The following is a 6,678-nucleotide window of genomic DNA, read 5'->3' as shown; positions in this document are numbered from 1 at the left end:
CCCCATGCTCACTGACTTCAATGGGAGTCAGCTACCCAAGAACTTTTTAAGAGTAAGCAATGATAATAGCATTGCAAGATAGCACCAGAAATTACTTGCATTTAATGCAGTTTGGCTTTGATCTATGTTTTCTGCAGAAAGCCATAGGCATGCCACAGTCCACCTATGGGAATAATTGTCTAGTGCTGTTGCGCTTCAGCTAGTTGAATCTGCAGGCTGAGAGGCAAGAGACAACTCCTGAGATAATACAATGCAGGTGAGTAATTCACTAAACTGCTGAAGGGGATTCAGGAAATGGGGCAGGTGGGTGAAAAACGGAAGAACGAAGGATCATGTGAAAAATCACAGTAATTTCAGTGAAAGCCAAGAAAACAGCTAATAGTGACTCATACTCATCAACTTTCATGAACTTTCCAAAAGCAGGTATGTTACTGGAGAAACAACAAAGCTGCCATTTGATTTCCAAACAGCAATCAGAAGTCCACTTTCAGCACACTACTAAGACATTAAGAATAAATAAGAATAAAAATTTAGGAAGTTCTGCATTCTGCATTCTGTTATTATCTTCCTCCTGAAATATAAAAAGTCACTCTCATGGACAGAAGGGATTTTAAATTGTTGTGAAGGGACTTCAACAGCTCTTTGCATATCGATGCAAAATTTCCTTCCTTCATTGTTAAATAAAAGGGACATCACATGTGTTTCCTGATGTTTCATAGGACTTAAATAGGATCTGTTCAGGTTTTATAGACACTCTTATCAGTACAACAGAATCCAACAATACAAAATAATTTTGTTACACTTTACCATATAAAAACAAAATTAGTGCTCACCATAGGATGGAGAAAACAGAGAACTGTCCTGTTAGCCATGAAAACAGGGTCAGAGACACAATATTTTAAAAGCTTCATAATGAATTATTTGGTAAGTGTTCAAAACTGCTGACAAATTTAAAACAGACGACTATAATGACAGAAGCATACACAAAAAAATTTAACCAGATAAACTCAAAGGCTGCAATGGCACAGATAGAGACCTTAAAATATACTGCAGGGCCTGGACTGCTACAGAGTACTCTACCTGCAGAGCTCCTATAAAGCAAGGTTTATATATTTTAAGGGGATGTTTGGGCTTTCTTAAGAGTTATCTACCACTGTACAATACTCAACAGTAGCATAATACATTACTGATACACTCTTAAGAATTATAAAGGTTAGTTTATTTGGCAAATCAGCAGAATGCCTTTCATTAGAATCTGTCAAGAAAATAAACTAGAGCTATGGGAAATAACTCTTCTCAAGAAGAAATCCCTGGGAAAACCCAAAGCTTCAATCCAGAGCTCAAAGCCTAAAAGGGTGAGAACCACGTACACTTCTAGTCTGCCAAAATGAGACTGAACTAGCACCTTATTTTAATGGCAACTGAGTGTCCTGGCAGGAAAAGCATTGATTTCACTTTAAAAATCCCTCAAGCCTCTTATTGCATAATGAAAAAAGTCATTCCTCATTGACTCCTGGAAGTACTGGTCAAGCAAAAGAAGCCTGCTTTTGCCTACTCCATGAGGAATCCACTGCAGCAATGCAGAACAGTCACCTAAGTGATACAGCTCCAAAGCAGAAATTCTCAGGATGAGGCAAAATAGATTCACCAGTGAGCAAAGGATTTGCATTGCTCTGAACGTTACTGGGTCAGGAGCTGGCTGCTAGAACAAGTTTTCACAGAGTTCAGTCCTGCAGATATCACGAGCCTCCAGGAAATCATTTTCAGAAAATGAACATTATTTCCAAATATCCTCACTTGACCTACTCCCCATTTCCCCCTTCAAGGCAGTTTAGGTTTTTTTGATCCTCCAGCCCTTGATAATAGTCACAGCCATTCCCCCATGACTCAGCCTACTGTAAGATCCATAAAGAGAAAAAGAACAGGGACTGGGATGATGCATGGTACAGGGAAGGTTGTGTGGGGCAGGGTTCAATTTCTGCTCACTAGGACCTCTGCTGTGTAACTCGGCAGTATGGATTTTCACCTTGCTACTGCAGGACGTGCAGCTTTCTGGCGTGGAGCAGCTGGCGGTGTAGCATCAACGTGGATGCCAGTGGCAAGGAGTGGAGGAGCAGGAGCACTCAGTCAGACCCCTGACTTAAGTGGAAAACATATATTAACAGCCAACAGGCAGCCTAAGAGGCTGCTCCTGCCCTGCTCATGGCTCTTCAACACAGCCTCTCCAATGAGGCATGTTCGTGAGGAACAGCCTTGCAGCAACTATCAGGTGAACTCAGACAGAGCCAAACACACCACCTAGGGCACAGTATCACCAGGTAGGTGGAAAAGACGAGAACTGAGAAGTAGATCTGCTATCACACCTGCTCCAGCCAAGTGGGCTGTGCAAAACATCCCCTTACTCATTTTTAAGTTGCACGGCTGCTGCTCGTAGTTCAAGGTATTGCAAAGAGGTAAAGGATCACAAAGAGGTAAAGTATCACAGAGTGTTGTCCTGCAGTTGGGATCTTGATCTTCCCACTAATAAGGTGGGTGGATGCGGGAGAGCTGAGCACGCACACGACCAATATGATCAAGCAATGCCAACACAACTAAATGTCTTATTACAACTAAGAAAGCCCTTTTATAATGTTCTCCCGCACACGTGAGTAACATGCAGTACAAGTCCTCAAGATTAGACAGTTCACTTAGCCCGCGCTTTAAACCTTCTTATGATTGGATAAAAAGTGCCACATCAGCCTTGCCAGGCTTCCTGCCTTGTGGAACTTCCTCTTCCGTCCCAACTCCTTCCGGGGGTTGTTTGTCTCATCGAGTTCCTCCCCCCTCATTCAGGGTTATGTCATTATCGCATTCATGCTCGGTTGAGGCTCTTATCAGTCTTGTTCTCACGCAGGACTGCTCACATGTCCATTCTCTCACAGAAAGTCCTCTAGAATCCCAACAGGTGGACACCTCTCTAGTGCAGATGCTAACTGCCGCGACTGAGAGACGGGACACAGCTTGATGCAAGCAGAGACAGTCAGTTTATTACACAAAACACTCACTTATATAGAAAATTAGAAGAAATCAGAAGACACGTGTTTTACATTGATTGGCTGCTATACTTCAACATTCTTTATCAGAGCTTGTTGGTTGGTAGCTAATTAAACTCTAACAACTGGAATGTTTACGACTAAGTTGTTTTCCAGAGACTTTAAGTTTTCTTTCTCTCCTGCACCGCATGACTCACAGGGGCAGTAACTCTCCCCCACATCAGCACTTCTTTATTCCCCTTATCAGGCTTCCCAAGGTTTATGGCCTACAAGTTCCAGTACGTCCCCTTCTAATAACAACAGTGAAGCAGGGCGCGCCATCCTGTCTGATTCTTTCAAGTCCAGTCCCACAGCTAATAGCTAAAAGATGGAACTTTTTATTTTATTCTCCACTACCCTTTTAAGTAACATACAACATGGGGAGAGAGTTCAGAAGTTAAACAGTCAACAACCACCAGTTCACAGGTTTTCATTATGGCGTTTTCAGAAAAAGGCATGACTGGCAGCTATATGGGGAGTGTTTTTTCTCCTTCAGTTCCCAGATTCTTCCATGGTACAACGGTGTTTGGCTGCAGATAGATAGTTTGTAGAAGACAAGGCCAATAGAGCACCAATCACAATGCAAATACTCCTTGCCTAAAAGATTCTCATTAACATTTTTTAAAAAATATTCTGTTTTTAAACAAAGCCAGTTTAAAGGTGTTTAGACAGGAGCTTTCGGCACTATTCTCAATGTCAAGCTGAAGTGCCCTCTGCTGGCCACGATTCCAGATGCCTTTGCTCATACATTTTGTACATCACTTTTTCTAAACATGAAACTTTGTTAGAAGAGGGCAGATTCCTATAACGATGTATCATTTAATTGTTGAAGATGCTTTTCCTTTTTACATCAACAGGATCTGCAATAGGGAAAATTCTAAAGGACGTTTAAACTTTGTGCCAAGAATTGAAATTTTGTTGGCTTTGCTCAGGTGCTCTAATTCTGTGGATAGATGACAGGCAGATGAATGAAGAAGAAAACAGCAAAAGAGGTGGACCAGTGCTAAGGAGCACCAAGAGAGGAGGTAGCTACAAACACAGAATAGAAGATTAAATGTATTGGAACAGAGACTGCAGAAGAGATCAGGCATGGAGATTCAAGAAGAGAGAGCATACAAAATCCATTCAGGAAGTAAACCATTAGGCAGCTGCATCCTTCCTCTTCTCCATATTGCAAAATGTTGTTGCTAAAGGGTTTATGCTGGTTTTGGCTCTCACAGCATTCAGAATGAGAAAGACAGAGAGGCTAAACCTAAATATACAGGGAAAAAATCCCAAACGTTTAAACAGGTTTTGGAAGAGAAAGTATATCCTGGATCAGCGGAGAAAGGGACAAAGGATACAAGTGATTGCAAATTCAGGTCCAAGATGCAACTAGGTGAAAAGAAAGATATAATTGGAAGGGAAAAAAAAAAAAAAGTCAATAAAAACAGACTTTCCATTTGGCTAAATTAAATTTCAGTCCTGAACTTACCTAGGATGGTGAAGTCAGATTTCTCCACATCATTTCTCTGGTCAGGAGATGAGTAGGTCATCCTTTATTTCTCCTTCTGAACATTTAGTCTACAGATGCCTATAGACTTGAGAGCTGCTTCCTCTGATTCCCTGAAGCTTTGCGGCAATCTAATTCTTCAGAAGCTCAGCAGGGGTAACAGGAGATTTGTCTGTCTTTGAAGACAAGAGGACAGCTTCAGCTGAAGACCACTAGTTTTGTGAAGCAGCAATAAACTCCTGAGAGGTACCTGCCTGGACCTGAGGAAGAACAAGTTACTCCCAAGCTGCTCCAACCTTTCCTGCTCTTACTTTGCCATCCAGATGCTTCATGAGGAAAACAACACAGAGGGGACATGTTTTCTTTCCCCTAAAGATTACAAGCCAAAAATGTGCATTGTTTTAGAGTCGGGTGTTTCTCTGGTAGAGATGAACAACAGGACTGAGGCTGTAAGAAGGATCAGCAATGCTATGACCTGGAATGAAAGCTTAAAATTGATCTCAGGCTGCCCCTATAAATCTTTCATTTTTCTTACCATTATCATTAGTTAGGCTTGTATAATAAAACAAATACCATCCTTCAAAGGGCAGGTGGAGAAGTCAGCTTTCATGCTTGCTAGCTGAAAGACCTGATAAAGGAGACTAAGTATTAAGATGCATCCAGATCATTAAGCCTTTGTCTTCAAAGGGTTTTCATCATTAGCAAGTTACTTTCCATAGAATTTTTGGATGCATGTTAAAAATATTTCATTCTCTTCACATTTTACTTAAAGCTCAAGCACTACAGAAAACTAATCTTCAGTGATTTGCTAAATCTAAAGCAGTTTTAGGGTATCAGGATCAGTCTTCTAACGTGTTACATGAACTTTAATGTCATCAGTGAAAGGGGGGGAGGGATAATCAGGCTTAGTAGTCTTAGCCAAAATACAGCCACTGGCATTCACCCACATGCCAGTAGTTGCAAGCTTTCTGCGTCTCTGATGCTACTGTATGATACATCAGTTTTTTAAAAAGTAGCCATAAAACCAAGGTCAAACTGATATCCACATAGCTAAAATGACCTTGGAATAAGTAAAAGATGAACAAGTACCCTTCATTTTTCTGCTGAATTTAGACATACACAATTAAAAAGTACTCATTTTGGTTCTGCTTTTCTAGCAATAGCTGGCACTGTCAAACGCCACTTTCATAATTATCTACTGTTGCACCGTATCATTCTATATTCAAGCGGAAGAACTGCAAGGAAACATGGATAAGGTTATTTTCCTTTCTGCTCCCCCTAAACAGAACAGAAAATGCATCTTCTGGTTGTTTTGCTTTCTGTTTTAAACTGTAGTAGTGCTCAAATACATTTTTACAACAGTTGGAAACTTGAGAGAAATATGTTATTGTTTTGAAGAGTATGCGGCTTTAGACAAACGGCAAGCAGATAAACATGCTACATGCTCCACCAATCTGTACAATAATATCAATATTTTAAAAAAATGTGGTTTTAAAAATAGGTATTGTCATCACTTTCAGCTACCTTTTTGTGACCTGTTAAAGTACATATTATTACTACTTTTTCCTTCAATTTCCATATTTTCCCAGATTTGTAGATAATACACATGGTTCGCAAATAACACATCTTCTTAGCTTGCAAAGCGAGCACTTTGCTATTCTTCCCCTTCAACTTTTGGACCACCTTTCTTCTTTCTTCTTTCTTCAGACTCACCAGTTTCATTCTCTGTGCAATTGCACGTGCTGCTCTCTTTCCTTCTCCCACTACAGGCATGTTGGCTCTGCAGGCCTGATTTCAGAAAGATGCTTAATAGCTGCAATACACAGACTCAGAATCCTGAGCTCACTATTTATGAGGCTGATCATGTACAAAACATCGTTTTGGAGATTTGCCACTTCTCCGGTGTAATTTTTGAAGTCCCAGCTGCAGCAGAACATGCTTCTCACCTGAGATGTTTACATAGGGGATATACTTCATACGAAAGAAAAGTATACCAGACCAAGTCTCTTCTGGATTTTAATTTCTTTTGTTTCAAACTAAAACGCACTGAACACCCAGAAGAAACTTCTGTTTGTCTCAAAGCAAGGAAAGAATGAAACACCAAAGCTGTTTTCT

The sequence above is a fragment of the Athene noctua genome, chromosome 3 (genome assembly GCF_965140245.1).
Source record: "Athene noctua chromosome 3, bAthNoc1.hap1.1, whole genome shotgun sequence".
In the NCBI taxonomy this organism is placed as follows: domain Eukaryota; kingdom Metazoa; phylum Chordata; class Aves; order Strigiformes; family Strigidae; genus Athene; species Athene noctua.
Note: the sequence above shows the minus strand (reverse complement) of the source record.